At 48.3% G+C, this 22969-nt stretch overlaps 1 long non-coding RNA gene across 6 annotated transcripts in view; it reads left to right on the plus strand.

Moving 5' to 3' along the window:
- The first annotated feature begins 3915 nt into the window (after positions 1–3915).
- The window catches only part of LOC116948701 (uncharacterized), an 80736-nt gene continuing 61682 nt past the window's right edge, over positions 3916–22969 (plus strand). Inside the window, exon 1 of one of the 6 annotated variants that reach the window (XR_012945935.1) lies at positions 3916–4611. This is a non-coding gene — a long non-coding RNA (uncharacterized LOC116948701). The remainder of the gene's footprint in view (positions 4612–22969) is intronic. The other 5 variants (XR_012945934.1, XR_004403830.2, XR_004403833.2 and 2 more) reach the window with 5 other exon arrangements.

Genomic DNA, 22969 nt, shown 5'->3' on the forward strand with positions numbered 1-22969 from the left:
CAAGTGGACCTAACGTCCCGATAGGTTTGTTCCTTTCACCCGATGAAGGCCACTTGTGTTGTGGCCGAAACGTCGTGAGAATTTTATTTTATTATTTTATTCTCATTCTACGTGACTTTACCGAAAGAACCAAAGAAGATGAATCCTTGCAGTCACGAAAGCTATAAATAGAATATGCAAACTCCAAATTTACAGGTGTCCGGGTCGGGATCGAACCCACACGACCTCCTGTATACCCTGCGAGGTAGTTAACATCTCGTCACTGGCGCCCATTACTTTGCAAGTTGAAAGCCGATCAAAAGCAGGAGATGAGGAAAGTCTTGAGTCGAGACTTGAACAGCAGTGGTGATGTCGCAGCATACGTGGTGAGAGGGAGGGAGTTCTCGACCAGCCGAGGAAAACGAGTGACCTCTTAATTTAAGAAATATTGACAGCTTGGATGGAAATTCCTTGGTTTCTATAGTGGGGAGGACGTCAGAGGGCGGGGTTAATGGAGAGTCTTGAAGACCACGAGGAGTGCGATCTTCCAAATGATCCGGAATTCGACTGAATGGCAGCTGGTCGAGAGGGACCCGGCGCATGCGTTTGATGTGGTCACTGTTCTGGGTACGAATGAGGGAGTCCAGAACAGTACCTCTGCCTCGGTTGATCAAGGACAATTTAACCGGGGTCCACATCCACGGTCCTTTACGGCCACGTTCGCGATAATAAACATTGACGTGGTCAGGCCACGATTACTCTGCTGCTGGACGAAGGCCTCCCCAAACCGTTGTGCTCGCTCATGGTCGTGCGACATGGCGATCCACCGCACAGCACTTGCATACAAGCTGCCCTCGTCGCTTCATTGTCGAGGTGGAAGCGAAATGTTGGCGGTGTCCGTTATGAACGTGGGCCATAATGGCATATACTGTCAAGTTGTGGCTGTTGTTGTACCGGACCTAATCTGTCTGCCTCGACAGCCAAGGTCATATGTCCATATTTACTCCGGTTCACGTTTTCATATTTTTCCGAGCAATGGGCCAACGACAAACCCATTTTACATTCCGCTGGAAGAGATCGGTAAACGTGGAAACGTGGTCCTGTGGTGGGACTGTGAGGAGTGGAGTTTAAGGAGCTCTGGCATAATTCATTCGTGCATTCTTTGTAGAGCGCATGTGCTTTGTTGAAACATCTGCCAGGGGGTTTAACTTTCACCTCCCGGAAGGTCTCACGTTCGCGTTTGTAAGGAACCCACAACCCACCTGATGCGCTCTATAATGAGTCATCTTCTCATCCTGCACTCCGCTACGATGCAGCTATGAAAAAAGACTCACAATCGGGCGGCACAAAACAACGCTATCCAGTGTGAATAGCATGATAGCGGGAATTCTGTTTTCCTGTGACAGATACATTTACGGTATTCACGTGACGGTGATTGATCAATTAGGATGATTGAAAATAATTCTAACGATGATTACAAAATGAATTATATTAATTGGTGATGCATTGATGGTGGATTCTGATTACGAATGATGATGCAGACTACTTAGAATTATGATTGTAATTAACGATGGTTTCGCTTGAACATACCTGTCAACCTCTTAGTGCTTACCTTATTACAGGCCAATTCAGCCTTTGGTCACCCTGTGCCCTTATGAATATCAACTTCATCCTACAAAGCCCCATCACAAGGGAGAAACACAAACTAATAGACAGCATTTTTTTGCCCGCATTGAAACGGCTGTACGCCGCATGGACCTGAAAACTCAATTTCCCTGCACAAGAATAGGGGGTAAACCGTATGGGTTGACAGATACGTGTTAATCTTGCAATTTCAACCACTGCGAATAAACCATTCGTCAAAGGGGGCTATCTCGCGCCGAGGAGCCGGCTCCCAGCGCCCGCACGGAATGGAGGCGCTCTCCCAGATATGCCCACAGGGGTTTAATAAAAAAAAAATCACAAACGGTATAACTGGGAACGTGTCCAATGCCGTTTAATGTGATAGAAAAAAATAGGCGAATATATAAAAAAAGAAATTCGTGTGTAATTGTACGAGCATGGGTGATGTGATGTGCACAATCTAGGTAACTGTAAGGTCTTGGATGTTGTTATTAGGGGTGCTAGGAATAAGGTGAACAGCTGGTGCGTCTGCCAGTCATCTCAGTGAGCCAACCCATGGCACCTGCCGGGTCTGTCCCGTGACCTCCTCCTGTCAGCGAGCCTTCGACACTTCGCGTGGCCTCAAGGTGCACCTGGCCTGGCACAGGCCCAGTGATGACGTCACCGTCGCTTGGTGGCGAATGTCGATTTATTGGTAGTATTTTTTGTTTTATTTTATTTTTCTACCTACGTGACTTTACCGAAAGAACCAAAGAGTACGGTCGGAGGGTGTTTATTTTTTGTACTCTACAGCCTTGCGCACATGGGCTACTCTGCAGGAGACGGCAGATTACATCAGCGGTCGCGCCGCGGGACGTGGGGTGGTGTTAATGCGGAGCGAATATGTTCATCTGAGCCACCCTCCCACAGGCAGCGTTTCACGGCGCAGCAGGACGGGGGTGGTGGCGTTTAGCTGTGGACGCGCCAACAGGGCCAGCGGACGAGGGCTTGAAACAATGAAATCGATCGTTCCAGAAAAGGGGACGCTGAGATCCTGCGCTTGAATCTGGATTTTTTCTGTTTTGTTTTAGTCGCTCACCAGCGATTGAACCGCGCTCTCCAGTGTGCAGAGGTCATGGCCTCAAGGTCGTGGGTTCGATCCCGACCCTGACGCCTGCTGCACATTTGGAGTTTGCGTGTCTCTCTCCCCGTGGTCGCGTGGATTTTTCTCCGGGTCCTGCGGTTTTTTCCATCCACATTTAGAAACATGCGATTAGAGTATTTGGCTGCTATACATTGACACATGATAAGCCGCTTCGTCGAGCTATGCAAATAGTTTGTGTAGCTCAGTGGGCCTTACCTGGTAAAATACAAATATAGTTTAGTTTAGATGAGGCTAATTTCCGCTTAATTTCCACAAAATTCTACTTTATTTCGAAAAATAACTTCGTCATTAACGTTTCTCGGTTGCAGGGCATGTGGGAAAGCGCTAGGCCCCTGGAGTCTGGTTTAAAAAAATAATTCAGGGTTCGCTAAAAGGGATTTAAGAATCAGTTCTGTGATATCTCCTTCCACGTGCCGTTCTCTTTCCACGTACCGTGGTGGTGCCATGCATCCTCTCGCTGAGAGTTCCAAACGGATAACTCTGTCCCAAGACGCAATGCTGGGAGCACAGATGGAACACATCGAGGTTGTGCATTGTCGATTTTCACGGCTCGATGAACGAGAAATCTTGCCCGAGGATGCTTCCAACGTGGGAAGCGAAACGAAGGAGCGAGGAGCAGCGGTCGCCACGGCTATCGCGATAGAGTAGCTTTTAAGAGCATTTCTAAACCAGGGTTACTTTGACAAAAACCGAGTTTCCAGGACTGCGTACAAGCAAAGGTCAACGCGGGTGCAGGTGCGAGAGGTGGTGTGGTGGCATTTGGGAGGCCTTCATCCAGCAGTGGATTGCTCACGGCGAATGATGATGATGACCTGCTAAAAATTCTTCCAACAAATTGGAAAAGTACCCCCCCCCCGCCTTGCCCCCCCCCCCCATTAATTTTTCAAACGATGTTTTAATTGACCGTGCGACAGTTATTTGGAACAAAGAAGCGAACTGGATATCCAAGTCCAGCCAAAAAACATTTCCAAGTTGACGAGCGTTTTTTTACACATCACATTAGTTCGATAAAACCTTCACAACCCAGCAACACTGCACCTGCCTTAATTAGGTCTGGTTGTGAGGGTACAGGTGACGCCATTAATTATGCATGGCACACTGGGAGTGTCATTTCCTTTGTTATAGCCGGGGCCAATGGATCCGAGACCAGATTCCAATTACTGTAGTGGTCCAGGTGGGCTGAAATTCAGCAAGTGGATGTGCCCTTGAGATTCCACGGAATGAGAAGCCACGTGGATTAATGATCTCAAAGAGGTGCGCTCACGTCGTGATGTCACGCCTGTAACAGCCAATGAAAGGGTTGATTTGCTCGGGCGCAATGTTTGCCAAAATGGCTGGAAATCTGTGGAAGCCTGTTGGGAATGGCATCTTCCCACTGTTGTGCACATCCCATGCAGATAAATAGAATTGAAAGAGATAATTTGAAGATTGCTGTTAAGTACAATGCGGTGTCTGAGAGGGTTATAGGACAAGATTGTGTAAGTACTGCATGTATGTTGGACTTATTTTGAACCGTACGTCGCCAAGCATGCTAATCGGAGCAGTTCTAAAGCAGTTCCAGGGAAATTAGTTTTAAATGTAGATTTAAAAGTGTAAAGCTGCAGCGGCTTTGCTAATATCAGAAGGAAGAGCGTTCCAGACGGCCGCATAAAGCGCATCTGAAAGCGCACGATGCGGTCACCGTCCTTTTTTGATGACCAGCCAAAAGCCGCTGCGAGGATGTGACCGGAGTTCGCGTGATGGTTTATAATCATTGACGACACCAGCAGCAAGATCGTGATTACGCGATCTTCCCAAGACGTCACTGGTCTACGTCTGTCCAGCTGCTACATCGCGATTTGCCACGCTACTTGCGACCTACCACGGTAAACCTTGACGTCCGCCCCCCCCCCACCCACTCAATATTGTTCTTTCAAATAAAAACGAGTCGTACTCTATTGGAATAATTGCTAAACGTTCGGGTTCATAATAAAAGTTTTTTTTTGGGGTTGGATCACGTAAATGTGTCGTTAACCAACCAACACCCCATACAGCCAATCGATAAGGTTTGTCACGTAAACAAAACGTGCGAATGCGTTACTACATTAAACAATGAGTACGACGTTTCATTGGTGATTATAACCAGCCTCATCAGGCGATAATCCATCACGTTTGCACCCCCCCGCCTCCGCCCCCCATCACCATCCCCCCCTCCCCGTGTGCTTGTCGTGTCGGTGGGTGAGTCTCAATTGCCGATCACAGGTGCATGACCTGTAATGGAAGTGTGTGTGTGTTTTATTCTAAATGTGTTCGCCTGGGGCGCCTTGCGCATTACTGAGGGCTTGTTGCATTCTGAGAGCGTCTCTTTGTTCAACTCACACAGACGCCCCCCCCGCTCCCCGGGGCGTTTCGTGCTGAATGAAAGCTGATGTGTTCCTTCTCCCCGTGTCACCTCATTCCCCCCCCTCCCTATCCCCCTCCCACAACTTATTTTTGTCATCAGATGATGCTACAAAGAAAGCCCTGTGTGTGTGTGTGCGCGCGCGTACGCGTTGATTTTCATTTGGACAAAATTGCTATGAAGTGTGGCAATGGGAGGTGGGGGGGGGGTGTTGCAGGTCGTACTGTGGTTTGACCTTGACACTTATACGTCACGTCACTATTGTGTTGCCTGCCTAAAGCTCCAGCCTGACTGTTTTCAGAATGGGAATGTGTATTGATACTGGAGGAATCCGATGAGCTATAAAGCTATTGTTTTACAGATGTCTAGTAGGGGCGGGTAAGAACGTTACAACAACGACCAGTAGAAAAACATGATTGACCAAACGATCATAATCGGCACGCGTTTTCCTTTGGAGGAGGGGGTGTCAATGCTTCCCCCCTTTGTCACGTCACAAGACAGACGAACCATCCACATCTCCCGAACAACAGTGCCAACTCATCGTTCGGTAACGGCCCCCCCCCCCCAGAAGTGGCTGTAGCAGAACTACATCTTAAAAGTGACCTCTAATCTATGGACTGGGGGCGTTGGGCATCACTCTCACCCATCCTGCTTACGGGGTGCTGTGGACACTCACATGACTGTCTAACCAACGTTCGAGTCTCAGAGCTCGAATTTTAGGCAAATTATATGCAGAACCAACGTTTGCGTGATGGTGTTGTTGTGATATCATCGGTAACTGGGCGAAGACCATCAATTCGGGACACATAATTATCATCGCGTGATGCTTTCGAAACCGTTTCTTTTTCATTCGCACAAATTGATATGCGAGTAAGGATGTGCTTTGTGCTTTTGATGTGACAAGTGTGCGGGATGATCCATGTATACACTTGGTATAGATAGAATACAAATATAGCCTGAATGTTTGAATGTAATGTTGCCCGGATCAAATAATAATGGTAAAAATTATGGAAAAACTATTTATTTTAAAGCCTCTACGTGTATCCCACCAGTCTCAATGCAGATATTAAATATGTTAACACTCTCCTGACACACATTGTCCAGCGTAGCTTACAAATACCTCTCACGAATCTCAATTGTACATGCTAAATATTGTAACTCTCTCTAAGATATGGCGTTCGGCTTTCACGATATTCAATCAGCTGTTGAGAAGGGAGAGAGACCAGTGGGGAGTCTATAAATGGATCACCCTCTGTTTCAGTTCTACTTTTCCTGCCAAATAGTCGAGCCTGCCTTCTTTATTGGCCAAACTAGAATATTCAGCACTATTTAATATTTGAGAAGTGGAGGGGTGGCTACGTGGTTTTGAGGTCATAGCACTGGGCTCGTACCGCTGAGATCTCCTGGGTATTGAATCCAGGTGTCAACCACGCACTATTAAACCAGATTCTCAAGTTAAATTGGTTTATGGTCACGGCTCGAACAGCAATGATTGCCCAAAAAAGTGACAGTAAATGTAGGTTTTTTTTTGCTAAATGATAGCTCCGAGAATAGATTACTGCGTAAAGGATAAAAAAGAAATCGCCACTTAAAGGATATTTTTGGAGTCCTGTGGGGGAACATTGCTTCTGATGTGTGTTGTCCGAAGTAAAGGGTGAATTCGTCTGCGCGATTTCTAGGTTGGCTTTTAATCTCGTGCTTTAAAATTCGGGGGATGGTGGGGGGGAGGAGGACATCGGTGCCCCGGTGCCCGCCAATGCCCGCTGGTCCGTGTGGTCTCCTGCGTGCGCGGACAATCGCCGTCAACCGTCGAATCCGCAGCAACAACACGGGGAGGTTGTGCACGGTTACATTTTAACAACGGCCATTGTCCACGGGTATTCAAGTGAGAGAGTCGTTTTTTTTTTTCTGAAGGTGCCTTCTCTCCCCCAGCTTGGGTCTGCGATGAGAAAGGGCCACCACCACCACCCTCTGCTTTTCACCCCCTGTGCGTGCGTGAGTGTTGTGCCACCGTGGCGTGAGGGTTCTGTTGACTCGGTCACACGGGGCGGCCCATTTGAGGGAGCGAGAGAGAGAGACGCGCGCTGCTGCCGGTCACACCCCCCCCCCCCCACCTTTGTGTTGACACAAACTACAAAGGGCCGCTTCAACAACAACAAAAAAACCCACCCCATGAATATTCCTCGCTGAAGTCTTCGGGTGGGTTTGCTTGTGGAGGGCGCGCCCGGTGTTAGATTGTGACCGAGGCTCACAAAGCGACTCTGCGACGGGCAGGCCGCGCACGCGTTGAGCAGCGAGGAGCCGTCATGTCGAGTTTGCCGCCTGTCCTCGGGGCCACGCTCATGGTTCAAGTTCCCTGCATCTCCCCCCCTCTCACCACCTCCTCACCCGGCACCCCCCCCCCCGCCCTCTTGTGTCACGTTGTCAAGCGGCGCTATCTTTTTCTTTGCCTTGGTATTTTCCCAAACACATCCTTCTCGAGTTTCCTTAAGAAAAAAAGCCTTCATCTCTGATAAATGCGAAACTGTACTGCGGTACCCGCTTCGGTTGAAGACGTGTTCACTCTCATGCACCACAACTTCGATAGTGCTGTTCTTCTGCTGACCTGTTAAAAGTTTGAGCTTTTTTTCCCGTGTTTCAAAAATTTATTTGAAAGCAATCGGACTTCTCCCCCCCCCCTCTTCCTCCTCCATCAACCCTTCCCCGCCTGACAACGATGACCACCCCCGATCTTGGTGGTGCGTTCTCTGAATTTTTGCAGAGGGATGAAATCCGCAACCCGAAGTTGCTCAAGCACCCGTTTCTCTATTTCCATCCAAACCATTTCGTAAAGAATTTTAGTCTGCGCTCCTTCAACCGAGGAAAAAAAATCCACGAAATCTGCCTCTCCTGAAGGCTCTCTCGTGGCCAGCAGACCTCAACGGGAGCATTCAGCTCCTGAACATATTGCCAGCATGCGCGCAAGACGAGAAGAGAATTTCCAACCGGATGGCGTGCGGGGTTGTTTGACACCCACACCTCACGCTGCTTCAGGGAAAGGTTGGTGAGAGGTGGGGAGCAAAGATTTTTGAAGGTACAGTACAAGTCGAGTAACAACAGTGGGATTAGCCTCGCTGCACTCTGCCGCTCACCACGGAGCCCCCCACCCCGTCGCCCCCCTCTAAACGACGGACGCACGCACGCATGGCGTGTGAGAACTGCGAGGAGATGATTCGCTCATCTCAAGATCTCCTTCCTCTAGGTAACATCATCCCTCTGCTGGCATGCACGATGTTAACTCTTTCTCGCCTTGGTATACAGAGGAGGGTCGTGGGTTTGATCCCGATCCCGGCGGTTGTATATTTGGAGTTTGCGTGTTTCTCTTCCCGTGGTCGCGTGGATTTTTCTCCGGGTCCTCCGGTTTCCCCCCCCCACATTTAGAATCAACACCACGCGTATAGGAGCATTTGGCTGATGTGAGTGTCCACGTGACGATGCGCCACTTCGTTGAGCTGTCATTTGCGGGCAGGTTCGCTTCCGAAAATAGCTACGGAGCTCAGTGGTGCCTTGCCTGGGGGAAATAAATAAAAAAAATATTGCCAATGTATCGCGGTTCATAGACAGGGTGCTTGGATGCATGACGTCATCGGGTGGTGACCGCATCATCTGAGCGTCTCCAAAAGCAGAGTTCTCTGGCTCGCAGCGTCTACCGCCTCCTTGCCATGGGGACGCGGCGCTTGTCGTGTTTCCAGCGAGGAGCGACAACACCTGAGACCCCCCCCCCTCACTCCGCTACCGGCGTAAAAAGAGACGCTCATTTAATTCCACACACCCACTGGCGGACACATCCCCATAGCGTCAGGGGTAGGGGAGGGGGCGTTAGGTGAGAGAGGATCCCCCCCCCTCCCTCTTCACCATCTCCCCCCCTCCCTCTTCTCCATCTCCCCCCCTCCCTCTACCCCATCTCCCCTCCTTCCCCCATCCCCCCTCCATCTCATCCCTTTCCCCCATCCCGTCTCCTCCCCCCTCTCTGCCCCCCTCTCCTTCCCCTCCCCTCGCTGAAGTCTCATCCAGCCTCTCTGCTTACATTTCTTCGAGCGAAGTCAAAATACGTCGCGACATTTTGTATAGACACAGGCGCGGTGAGCAGCGCAGAACGCACTGTGGACAAGCGCAGGATTTACTCGTTCTGGGTTCGGCGTTTAAGAGGTTTTAAAGTTTGTTCGGCGTTGGCCGAGTCGTGCCCATCCTATGGTTGTGGTTTTTTGGAGGTCTCCCCCGGATATAACAAGGTGACGCGCTTGGGGGCTGTGTTCGGGGTGACGGGGATCCAACCATCGAAACGAATGGCGCAGCGTTTCAGTGCCGGATTAAGCTAGTGCGGGGCCTGTAGCATGATGTTATAAAGGGGCTCTAAATAAAAAAACATGTGAATATTAAAACGCACATTTTTTCTCACTTGCACAGTGAAGTAATTGTATGTTTTCATTTGCTATACAGCCAGATAATACGACAAATCTCTAACCTTAAGCACCCAGTCGTTCATAAAAGTTGAAGGCAGTATAGTACTACAGTAATGGAGCAAGTGCAGAATGACTGAACCTGAATTGCTAACTTGAAAGCATTTAGCGCGGGGCCCTTTAAAGTGCGGGGCCAGTAGCTACTACACTTGTGCGGCTACTACACTTGTGCGGCTACTACACTTGTGCGGCTACTACACTTGTGCGGCTACCGCACACTTGTGCGGCTACCGCACACTTGTGCGGCTACCGCACACTTGTGCGGCTACCGCACACGTGGGCGGCTACCGCACACTTGTGCGGCTACCGCACACTTGTGCGGCTACCGCACACTTGTGCGGCTACCGCACACTTGTGCGGCTACCGCACACTTGTGCGGCTACCGCACACGTGGGTGGCTACCGCACACTTGTGCGGCTACCGCACACGTGGGTGGCTACCGCACACGTGGGTGGCTACCGCACACGTGGGTGGCTACTACACGGGTAGCAGCTACTTTTGCTACGAGGATAACCCGGCATTGCAGCCTTTGTTCTTGGCAAAACCTCGGTCCTCATCTCGTGAGCCCGACATCTGGCGGAGCCGTCGTAGTCACATTTTGTTTTCTTTCTTAAAACCGAAACGTGGCGTCCGCGAGTAAACCTCGCAAATCCGTTCCCAGTAAACCAACGAGCGAATAAACGTGGACTTCTCTTGAAGCCCCCCACCCCGCCCCCCGAATCGCCGTTCTACCAGTGGGACATCGCTCACTTTCTTATGCCGCTCTCGTTTTCGTATGCGTACATACACGGCGAACGGAAGGCGCAAGATTGGGTGCAACGGATTCGGGTTTCCCCGTACACCTGGAGAGTGAGTTATGCTGCGGGGCTCTGGTCTCTGTTTCGCTTCTCTGCATAGCATTACAGCAAGGTCTCTATGTTTAATTTACTATTTTTATTTCACCAGGTAAGGTCCCCTGAGCTATATAGATTTTTTTTTCAGAAGCGACTTGGCCACGAATGATAGCTCAACGAAAGTGGCTTATCACGTGGAAATGTATAGCAACCAAAATGCTGTAAACGCGTGTTTCTAAATGTGGAGGGGAAAACCCGGAGGACCCGGAGAAAAATCCACGCGACCACGGGGAGAGAGACACGCAAACTCCAAATATACAGCAGGCGTCATGGTCGGGATCGAATCCACGACCTCCTGCATACCTGGCAACGTATTTAACATCCCTACGCCGTGAGAGGGAGCAGTGGTTGAGCGGTTGGCGCCAAGGCCATCCGAGTTTGATTCCTGCCCATGGCGAAGTTATTTCGCGTTATAACATCGGAGAGCAACAGAGCACAACCTCGCAAACCTATGTGGTACTGTCAGTGGTTCAACTCGGTCTTAAATGCCTGGTGGTGTGTATAAACACTTCGTACTGGGGAAATAAATGTGGTTGGATGTGGCCCTTAATCGGTGCTCATAAACGGCACGTTTTGTCCTGCCAGTCTAAGTCTCCCACGGGAGGTGTTTGTGAGTACAAACTTAAAGCAGCTTTTGTTTGGCCAGACAGAGGTGGATAAACGGGTGAGGCACAAACAAGAGAAGAGATTGATCTGTGTTGGGATGGCTGGATCTGGAGTTGAGTGGATTCGCTACCAGCCAGCCGATACTAGTGAGGACAAGGTCGACCTCTGCGTGTTGGCGGGCAAGCTGATGGACATTCCTGGGTGTGGCTGATGTCGGAGGCAACGCTCACAACAATGAGAAAAGAGTCATGGGGCTAAAGCAGAATATGCTTTAAATATTCGAAGCGTGTCGCTTGTTTCCCTGGCAGCCCATAATAACACCCTTTCTCAGCGTGCATCTAAACGTGGCAATTGTGGGTCAATGTTAAACGTTATTTACTGCTGTCACGTAGCAGATATGGCGGAAGTAACCCCCCCCCCTCCCTTGACACAAGTTGCACGGAAAAAAAAGTTAAACGAACAAAAGATCAAGCCAGTGACAATAGCCAAGGTGTGCGGCATTCCGACGCTTAAAAGCTGGCTCGCAAACCAGTTGGCGTCTCAGGAACACAATTGTGGTTACAAAAGGGGTAGAAGGGAGGTATGCGGCGGGGGGTTGTGTTTGTGTCTTTTCCTTCCTCCAAAAATTACAGCAGTCGGATTCCATCGGCGTGGTTTGGAAGTCCGATGATAGAACGCAGATTGCAGGCCAAAAACAAACAAACGCGCGTTCACGTTTGGAATCGCGCGCAACACCACCCCACGCTCGTTCTTTAAACGGTGGGTGACATGGGGCCCTTGGTGGCATCTCGCTCGGTTGGTCTCGCGGCTGAGCTGGGTAATGTTTGCGAATAAACACGCACGGAGGGTGCAGCAAACTGAACCCCCCCCCGCCAACCCCCTGTTGGCGGGCGGGGGGGTTCAGTTTGAGTCACAGTAAACACGGCAGCGATGGATCCAGCAGGGTTTGTGCTTTGCAGATCTGGATAATGGGGAAAAAACTCCTCTCGTCAATTGTGGCCGCTTTTCGCCGCCACCGAACGCGGCAATAATAGAGGGTGACCCCCCCCCCCACCCCCTCCGTTTCAGGGGTCACGGCGCACCCCCCCGCCCCCGCCACTTGGACTAGGCAGGCAATCCGAGAAAACACGCGGGCTTGGCCCCAGTTAAACGGCGAGAATGGTCTGATTGTGAACGCGCAATGTAAATAGTGTCGCGCTGCATGCTTTGCTGTCCGTAAAGAGAGAATGTTCCGTGCGTTAATAATATAAAATCAGCGACTCTGATGTGACATAAGAGCCACAAAATATGTTTTCGCTCAAATCTCCCTGAATGGACTTTGATTTCGTCAGAGCTGTGAAGCCAATCGGTGCGTGAGCCTCATTAGTTTCGGGTTTTGGAAACCGTCTGAGAATAACTCGGCCATTGTGGGCTTTGTTCTTAAAGGTGACCCAGGGTATGTCAGTCGAGCAATAGATTTCTGACTCGATCTTTGCGACGAATTGAGCATTATTATGATTCCTACCTCGCATGCGTGTTTGTGTGCCAAATTCCTCCGGGTTTTTCGCCTGAACAAATACATCTCCAACACTCGTTCACGGAATTGGCCCAAACATCCCGCCGTAGATAGGCCTCCCCGAAAAAAAAAGAAAACGCTGAGTTTCGGTAAGACTCCCCTGGATAACTAAGAAGGGGAATTGTTGTTGGTGTTATTTTAGAGAGCTGTACAGGTGTGCGGTGGTTGGTTTTTGGACCTGTACCAATGTCACAAATATTCCAACGGCTACGTCCGTTTGTGGTAAAAGCTCCCTTGGCGTGTTACAGTGACCACTTGGGGGTGGACGGGTTTATGGAGTCAGGTGTGTGGGGGGGGGGGGGTAATAACCCCCCCGTTTGAGGACAGCGTTTGGTTATTTGGGCGTGGAGACGCCTCTACGGGGAGTTGATTGATGGCTCAACGCTTCGCTTTGTTTACTTTCCACGTGCTCCGTCCACGGCTCTCCACGTAAGCGACCGTGCGGGAGACCTCTGAGAGCTTTTATGGCCTTAGCTTGAGGAACCCATGATGGGGGGTGGAGGGGGCGACACACCCCAGTCAACTCTTATCTGTGTTAAGTGTGGCCTCGGGTGGGCACCGAGAGCAGGGGAGTGGCTGCGTCTGTGGGGGGTTGTGGGGGGGGGGGCGAGCAAGCAAACCTCGGAGCCTTCCTTGTTCCAGGTCTGATGGTGTGCGGCAAAACTTTTACTTGACAACCCCCCCCCCCCCCATCAAACTATGGTGTGGCTACTTCGTCATTTGTCACGGTTGTTTTAATGACGCTCGTGATTGAACGATTACCACCATTTCAGTTTGACCGTTGCTTTGGGAATTAAACAAAAAAAAAGACATGTTTTTGGTATTTTTCGCCGCCTCGTTTCTTGTGCTTGCTTGGCCTCTACCGCCAGCACGGATGGAGGTGACGTCTTGCAACTGCAGGTTCACTCAAACAAAGCCTGGGGCACGAGTCGTGCAATCATTGCGATGTTGCAAGACGTAATGCACACGCGGTCAATTACGCCAGAGATGACGATAATCACAAACGTAAATCCACTACTCTACATTACTGCAATAGCCGAGGCTTGTTTTACGTTATGCGGGATATGAAAGGGGGGAAAAAAATGAACGATATTTAGTAAATGGGGTCATACAATTCTCGTGGACCGTGCATCGTGCAATTGTCGTGGTATCGCCACATCGTGGCAGCCCTTGAACATTACTCACGGGGGCATGAACGACGATCGTGCTGAGGGATTCTTACCGCTCTATCACAGAATACTTAAACATTGTGGACCATTCATGTCAAGGGGGCCAGCAACTTCTCAGTAAACATGGATCGTTGGACCAACGTTTGTCTAATGGTTCCAACCACAAATGTCAACTGTGGCCCAACGCTGCATGTTTACTGGGGGTTGTTTGTCTACGGGTTTGAACGCATGGGTACGCAAAAGGTGGGTGAAAGTCAACTGCCAAGGAAGGGATAGCAGAGGGGACGAGTGTCCAATCCCTCTCAAGGCCAACATCGGTCACGATTATCCGAACCAGTCCCGGACCCTCCCCTCCTCGGTCGACTCGGCCTCAAACGAGTATCTGCTGCGACGTTCAAACATCGCCATTCGGGAGACAAATCCTGCAGGGTGTGGTGCTGGCCACTAACCCCCCCCCCCCCCCCGAGCGCCTTCTGCCGACCCTTCATAGGTGCTAATCGCTAGCAACATAAAACAATACTGTAGGTTTTACCCTTTCTGGCAATAAAACAGGTGTTAACATGTTAAAACGCCAAACAGAAACCCTTTGCAAGGAATTATATGTGCAATAACCTTGTGGTGAACATGCAAACAGATGCATGCTCTGGTAGTATATGATGCATTGTCTTTGAAACTTATTGGTCCACACCAGAGATGGCTTTCTTTAGAGCCTAGTCTCAAACAGTGTTAAGCCAGAGGACACCAAAAGGCAAACAGCACAAAGAGCAGCTACATCATGGGACCTGGCAAGGGAGGCCCCATGATGTGGCTAGCAACAGTTGCCTCGGACAGTCTGTTAAGGCTACACGGGGGCGTCTTTGTCTGTATAGGGGCCCTACCTAGCGAGGGCTGTTGGTGTAGCACTCCCATGGCAACGCTGCCCTAGTGATAACGCTCTCTTAAAGGCACCCAGCCTTTAGAGGACGAGGGCCTTGGTGTTTTGGTCGGCGTGTAACGATAGATCGCTTCGTCGATTTGAAAAAAAAAAGGGTTTTTGGTTGCGAATTGTGCGAGTTGCAATGGACTATTGAGATGTATGCAAATGTATTATAACTACACACAAATTACACTTGGGATAATCGCGTGGGCAAACGTCACAAATTAGACAAAAGGAGTATGCAATGGTACGGCGAACAGGTGAAATAATAAGAATAATTATTGCATACAATACTGAATTTCAACCGCACAAATCTTGACAATATCATCTAAAACCGAATGTAGTCCTGAACCCAATCTATCCGATGAGTTTAACTCATTCCAGGCACGCACGCTGAGATTTAATTTTGTGTTGAGGCTCAATAGTGGAATCGTAATCTGCCATGTTCAATCCCCTGCTGGATGAAGGCCTCCCCAGCGCAATTTGCGCGACATCTGCCCGCGAGCGGATCGCTTCTCCTCTGCCTCGGCGATAGACATCCTCTGGGGTGCGTTCCTTCCCAGGGCTGGAAATGGAAAGAAATTATTCGGGCGGACTCATAATTGATATAACCCTCTCCATACCCCCACTAGGTCTGAAGAGAGGGAGGCGCTTCGCTCCTCGTGTGGGTCTCTGTGTGGGTCTCTGTGCGTGTCTTTGTGCGTGTCTGTGGGGTTTTGAGCGTGTCTGGGGTTTTGTATCTGTGAGTTTCTGAACGTGTCTGTGGGTCTCTTTGTTAGTCTAGGGAGTCTATCTGTGAGTCAATAAAAGATTAATCCTTGAGCCTTTCCGGAACCCAGTCGGGTTCACAATTTCACTGCCACCACGGCGTACCGGGGCGTCACGACCCATTTCCACCACACCACTGCGCGTTGCTTTAGCAAAAAACGGTATGGCCACAAATACAAAAATATAATTTCAATTGTCAACAGCTGTACCTCATCACTCCGTTGATAGATAATAGATATGTACAATAATAATAGTAGTCATATCAGCATGCAGGATGCAGCACCCCACACGAGCCTCTGTGCCAAAACGTGCCCGCGTGCATTATTTATTCGCTTGTAGGATAGCTCCATTGTGTTGCACGAGAGCGGGTGGCGCAAATTGTGTCGGGGTCGATTTGATCTATTTGGCCACCTTCTCGCTCGTCCCAGCCCATGGCGTTCTCTCCTCCCCCTCCTGCCGTGTGACGTCGGTCCGTCTCCGATAAGAAACACTCAGTTTTCAGTTTCTTTATTTTGGTATAGCCCTGTGAGCCATTCGGCTCTTGAATCGGGTGCAACCATAACAAACAAAAATAACAAAAACACGAACAAGAAAAACATCTTAAAGTGACTATGTGACTGTACAAACAGAAAATCCATGAAAAAAAACCCAGCAAAATATTCCTGAAAAAGCACCGTACACCAACGCTGTGTGCAAAAAATCCCAGTGGGATGCAAGTCAAACAACAACAACAAGAAAACTTAGATTAAGGCCATCAGTCTAACTCCGTGGCGTGGTGTTACGTGGCCACGTCAGATCGTTGATGAGCTGGGAGCTTGGTTGAAGGGCGTGGGGGGGGTGGTGTCTAGGTGACTCCGAGGACTCGATATGCCAGTGTGTCTTGCGGGTTCATGCTGCGCCCGCATTCTGGTGGAGAGAGAGGCTACAATTGCCTGTAACATCTGCCGGTTCACCCAGCATTGGTTCAAGCAAACAAGACTGACTTCCTCTATGGGGACACTTTTGACAGTATCAAGATTTTGAATATTTCTGTTTAACCAGAGCTATGAATGCTTTGGTGTTTGCATTTTCCTTGTAATCTCTCCCTTTTGGTGTTTGCTTTTGGGTGTAGTCCTGGTGTGACAAAGCCTTTCAGAGTCGTTGGTGTAGGCCAGTCAGTTTCAAGGACGGGTGCATACATTATTAAATCACAGTTTAAATTTTTACCACAAGAATAAGCGGTTAATGCAAACTTGATGCCTTGTAATATGTCTATTTGGTGTTTAAGCATCATAAGACGTTTATTTATGTCAGAAATTGACTGAATATGCTGATTAAATCGGTAAAGAGTTTGCCTGAATTAAATCAAAGTTGCTGAAAGTGTGAACGCCCTGAGCACTGTGCATGGGGCCGATGGGTTATATGGGGAATGCCTTTTTTTTGGGGCCACACATGTATGAATGAGACGTTGTTTGATTATCTCGTGTTGTTGTTGTTGTTGTTGTAAATTCTGGGCAGCTGCCTCACGGTCAAACTGGGTTCTCCGGGGTTCAGAGTTGAAGTCTTCTCGGCATTGGTCACCAATGGTTGTGCCAAAAAAGAAATACACGAAATGTGGTTGACCGTTAATCTTTCTCATCACGACTGTAAATGATGTGCGTACATCCCGACATCCACAGAGCGACAGCCTGGCGCGCGTGCAGTGGCGATCCGCGCCTGCCTGTGCGCGTGCACGCGTCCAGTACTGGGCGTGCGTGCGCACACACAAACACAAAGATAACCTGTGTATGTTGTGTGATAGCGATGGTCGGGAATCAACCCCAGGTTGAGTTCAAAGTGCAGCGCGTAAAGCACAGTGCCACCGCCACCTGCGCACAAACAAACGGAAATGCCCACACACACCCCGAGGTACATATACTATATAATCACAAAGAAACACATGCAGACATTAACAGTATTCATTGTAAAGGAAACTAAAATGAACGCGCTAACATTAATTCGATTGATTTTTGGCTGAAATGCTAAGTTGACATGCCAAATGTTAAACAACCGATCTTTCGCTTCAAGGCTAGCATGCGGCAATTTATTCACGCCTTTGAATAACATGTCATCTGTGGCAAATAATTTTGCCATGGCAAATAATCCATTATCGATGTAACGATTCGATCAGGTACTCCGCACATCTTCATGCATCGCAAAATCACGAGAGATGGCGGCGTGTTGCCGGGAGCCCTTCATCCAGAAATGGTTTGACCGTGGCTGCAGCTGATGATACTTTTTCGAACAGCGATGGTGAGTCATCTCATAGCCAAGAGGAGGCAGCAATCAACTTCCGACCGCTTATAGACCTTGGCTTATTTAAATTGCATTTGGAACCTCGCGAGTAGTTCACGTGGTGGGGCAGAAGTGATGCCTGTTGCCTTTGTGCTCTCGTTCAAATTAAGTGGGGCTGCTGAGGACGTGGAAGAAAACATCACCGCGGTTTGCAGATATTTTGAGAATGTGCTTTACATCGAGACGCATGGAAGCCAAGGAATGGTGCGTTCAGGAGGTTATGCGGCTGGCGACACGAACATCTAACCGGTGCTGGGATTGGGTGGTTTGGTGCATAGCAGGCATTCTTCACGCTGAATCGGCGAGAAAAGGTTGCAGTTGAATGGATTCGTTTTTTTTGTTATTTTGATGAATGGCGATTTTATCAGATGTACGCCCTCAGGGTTATTCTGCCCCATCGTTCAACCCTTCAATCAATGTCCTTCATTTAACCGGGTGAGAAGCCTCTCGGGTCATTATCTCTCAAGAGGAGCCCCATGTGCACATGGAGCTAAATGGGACGGACCATTTATTGGCAGTTGGGATGAGTCTCATTTTAAAATATTGCACTTTGACACAATAATGCTAGAGGTTGGTAACAATAACGCATTGTCGTGGCGCCGTGGTGCTGTGGTTAAGGCGATTGACCGACATTCCGTGCGGAATCTTTCATCCAGCTGCGTTTTTTCATTTTTACTAAGGGCTGTGAAATTTAGTATTTGTTAATAGTTAACTGCACATGCATCGAATTGCTTGAGTGGGAATTTATTTTTCGATTCGTTCGTGTTGTAAGTGAAAATTGGTCACGCGATATCCGCAACTAACAGAGGCAGATATACTATACAATTCAACATAACATGAAAACAATATATAATGAGGTGGCTCAAATGTCACGGCTGAATTCTCAAGTGTGTAGTGAGTTGATCTCAGCCCAGTCACCAATGACTGCACAAATAAATTCTTAAACAAAAAAAAACAAACTGGTGTTGCACTTAATTTCACTATATCGTAACTCTGGGAGTTAAACGTATCGGTGTGAATTTCATGCGAAATTCACATGCCCTCTCGACACTCATAGCAGAGTGTCGAGAGGGCATCTCTTGCGTTACTGGACATCTGTGAAAATACTGGACATCTGTGAAAATACTGGACATCTTGACTTAAAGCTTTCGTGACTGCAGGAATTCATATTCTTTGGGTCTTTTGGTAAAGTCACGTAGATAGGTTCAAAGAAAATAACAAAATAACACCCCTTTTCGTGATGACGACCGCTTGTGTTGCGATCGAAACGTCGTGGTTTGTTATTTTGTTATTTTCTTTGCACGTATCTGTGTGACTTTACCGAAAGACCCAAAGAATAATGGGCATGTGAAGAAGAGCTTTGTGGCTCATCGGATTCCTCCAGGATAAATGAATATACTCATTCTCTGATTCTGTGAACAACAAACAGGTCCTCTTCAAAGGTGGTGTTTTTTTTGTTGTTGTTGAGAGAAGTGCCGTCTACATATCTCTTCCACGGGACCGGCTTTACAGATGTGTAGAGATAATGCTCTGAGATTTCCGAATGGATTCTTCACCGTTGATATGACGCCAAGAGCAATTAGGACTGAACGGCGCTCCATTTGATAACGCACAACATTTTAGAAAGTTAAATTATCTTTGTCGCTTGAGACTTCATGGGGTATTGAGGTGAAGCCACGTGAACATGGGTGACGCGTGAAAACTTTTTTTTTTAGACACTAAAGAATTTGTTCCATAATTTCAAACAATTTTCTACGATATAAAAAAAAGACGTCCCGCCAACAGGGAGTTATGGTTCGTTCTTCTTACATTAAAGTGAGCAGATTAATGATCATATTGCATGTTTTAAGAGTCTTAATGTCATGCCATCCGCTCGCCGCATTAATCTTTGCCTGTCTTGGCAAGAGCACGCCATAATAATCTATGGCTGCTGACTTGCATAGATGTACATTGTATCATATGCGTACATCATGACGGTGTGATAGTGCTCCATACATCCACGAATGTAGATGTATGCATATTAGCTCGATATCATCTTAGTTGTATGCCGACGGCCTAAGAAGCAGATGTTTTTTTTAGATTTCTTTGCATTAAAATGAATGTCCTATTTTGACCCCAATGGTTTAATATATATGCAGTATGTAAAAACGGTGGTGACTTTTAGAGTTTCAATTGCTGAATTCAACGTTCACCTAATATGTTTATTATTTTAAAATAAAATATTCCACTCCAGCAGTGGTGATGCATCACAAAGTGACATTGTGACGTGGCCCAGGTCAGAGAGTTGAGCCGGCATTGCTGACGTTCCTGGGTTTGAATTTCGGGTTATACCACCCGTGATTAAAACCACGAATGGAAAGAATAATATCCACTACGGTAATTTCTCACTTCCAAACAAAGAATTAGAACAAAATATATACAGTGAGGGAAAAAAAGTATTTGATCCCCTGCTGATTTCGTACGTTTGCCCACTGACAAAGAAATGATCAGTCTATAATTTTAATGGTAGGTTTATTTGAACAGTGAGAGACAGATTAACAACAACAAAATCCAGAAAAACGCATGTCAAAAATGTTATAAATTGATTTGGAAGCTGAGATTAGGAGCACACTCTTAAAGGGAGTGCTCCTAATTTCAGCTCGTTACCTGTATAAAAGACACCTGGGAGCCAGAAATCTTTCTGATTGAGAGGGGGTAAAATACTTATTTCCCTCATTAAAATGCAAATCAATTTATAACATTTTTGACATGCGTTTTTCTGGATTTTGTTGTTATTCTGTCTCTCACTGTTCAAATAAACCTACCATTAAAATTAATAGACTGATCATTTTTTGTCAGTGGGCAAACGTACAAAATCAGCAGGGGATAAAATACTTTTTCCCCTCATTGTACATAAACACACACGAATGCACGTGTTAGCTATATTAGTTCCAATTGCTTAAATATACGTAACTCGTTTAATATAACAACTGATTCGGGAGGAGTGGCCGTTCACTTAAGTTTTAAAACGTCCTGCTCCTGTGGTCAAGTCCATCTTCCCCACGCACCTCCGATTAGCACGGTTGGCTACATACGGTGCGAAAGACATTTAACACACACACACAGTAGCAGGAAAAGCAAGACCCGGTTTTAATTTCACCGTGGAAACTCTAATTGTATCTGCAAGCAGACCGGAACGAATCGTTCTCGCCTTGTGTAATAGAACGATGAAATCTGGACACGTGACTAAATCACCAATCAGAGATTTCGCTCAAATATGGAAGAAAGTAGACTTGGGGTTGACCGAAGGGGGGGGGGGGGGGGGGAGGGGGCGCCTGCCTCTGCCCCTTATGGTCTCCGTGGATCGTGAATCGAGGTTCATTGGTATCGCAGGGGGGCCCGCCCGCTCACAAAACACCGCCTGAGAACGGCTTTCGGCGTGCGATTCGCCAAACCTTGGCAGAGTTTTCCACCTCCGTCTGTTTGCATCTTGGACACCGCTTGTGCTGGCGGAGTGGATTTGAGAGGAGTGGCGTTTTGTACAAGACTTTAGCGTGATGCAGAGCTCATGTCTTTCCGTGGTGCCCTACAGAATGAGCTGCCTGGGCCGGAAAACAAAACGCAAATCTGCGATGTTGTCGAGGAGCATGTGTTTATATCATAATTGTCATAAGCTGTGGCCATGGTCAATCCACCGCGCGATGAAGGCCTCCACAGGACCCGTTGTATTTTAGTTTCACCAACCCGCACTACCTAACATGGTCAAGTGTTTATATGGTCGTGAAAAAATAAAGTTCGGGTTGCATCACGTGCTCGGCACGGCGTCCGACGTTTCACTCCGACGTTTCACTCCGACGTTTCACTCCGACGTTTCACTCCCATGTTCTCTTCAGGAACTACCGTATTCGTCTCGCGGAGAGCTGTGTAACACGACTGCCTTTTTAAACCGAGGCTGCAATTGGCAGCTAAATTCTCGTCGTGTGTCCAGCACAGCGCAGATTCCGCCCACCTTAAACAAGCAGTGGCCGTGTATCTTGCTCTCAAATAACTTCGGGGCCAAAAACAATATATATTATACATAAATAGAAAAAAATAACAACGAAATCTAAGTGATATGATCTGTACAGTCATCGCACCTGACTCTGGGGGGGGGAGGGGACCCGGTCAGTCTTGACTCCCCCGGCTCGTGGCAGCCAAGCGGCCACTTCTCTGGTCGTTGGCGCTCCGCCGAGGTGCGGCCGTGGTGACTTTGGGGCCACGCCGATAACGCGCGGAGCCGCGAGAGGAAGTCTCAACATTAAACAATTAAATGCGTACGGCCGGTCCGACCGGTGGTGGTGGTGGTGATGGCGATAGCGCGCGCGTGCTGTGTCTGTCTGTCTGCTGGCCGAGTTCCCATTGAAAAAGAGCTGTAGAGCTCAATGGGTAATTCACTCGGATAATAAACTTCTGATTCTGTGTTGTTGTGTGAGCACCACTTTTTTTTCTATCTAGGGTCCGTTAATGGGCATTTAGGACTTGGGGGATTTCTTGAACCTTTTTTTTACAGCTTTGTAAAATGTATCCGTGAGATGCAATCGTCGTCGGCTGTGATCTTATCCACTGCTGCACGAAGGTCTCCCCAAAAACGCCTTGCCGTGTCTCTCGCTGCCCCTTGGCTGACCATCGAAACAAAGACGGTGGTCGTCACCACATCGCGCGCTTCCAGATGTGCTTCTGCGGCCGTCTGGAACGCTCTTCCTTCCGATGCCAGGAAGCCACCGGAGCTATGCGCTTTTAAATCTACATTTTAAAATGATTTCTTTAGAGCTGTTGGGTTTAGCTTTGTGTCCCAACACCCGCCACCTCCGATTAGAGTGGTTGGCTATGTGCGGTGTGAAAGAAGTTCAACATAGTCTCGCGGTGCAAGTCCATCTAGAACCACCTGCACGCGAACACGAGAGACGATTTCTAGATTTGAAGCTTTCGTGACTGCAAGGATTCATACTCTTTGTTGTTTTTTCGGTGAAGTCACGTAGGTAAAATAAAATAAACATAACAAAAGACGGATTAACTTAGCCCCGCAGGCCATCGTCGTCCATCGCCCCCTGCTTTGCTCCCCCCCCCCCCTTAACCTGTATATAAGTTCGAGGCTCTCAGAGCCTC

This window comes from Petromyzon marinus, chromosome 34 (genome assembly GCF_048934315.1).
Source record: "Petromyzon marinus isolate PM22_M1 ecotype Great Lakes invasive population chromosome 34, UKy_Petmar_22M1.pri1.0, whole genome shotgun sequence".
In the NCBI taxonomy this organism is placed as follows: Eukaryota; Metazoa; Chordata; class Hyperoartia; order Petromyzontiformes; family Petromyzontidae; genus Petromyzon; species Petromyzon marinus.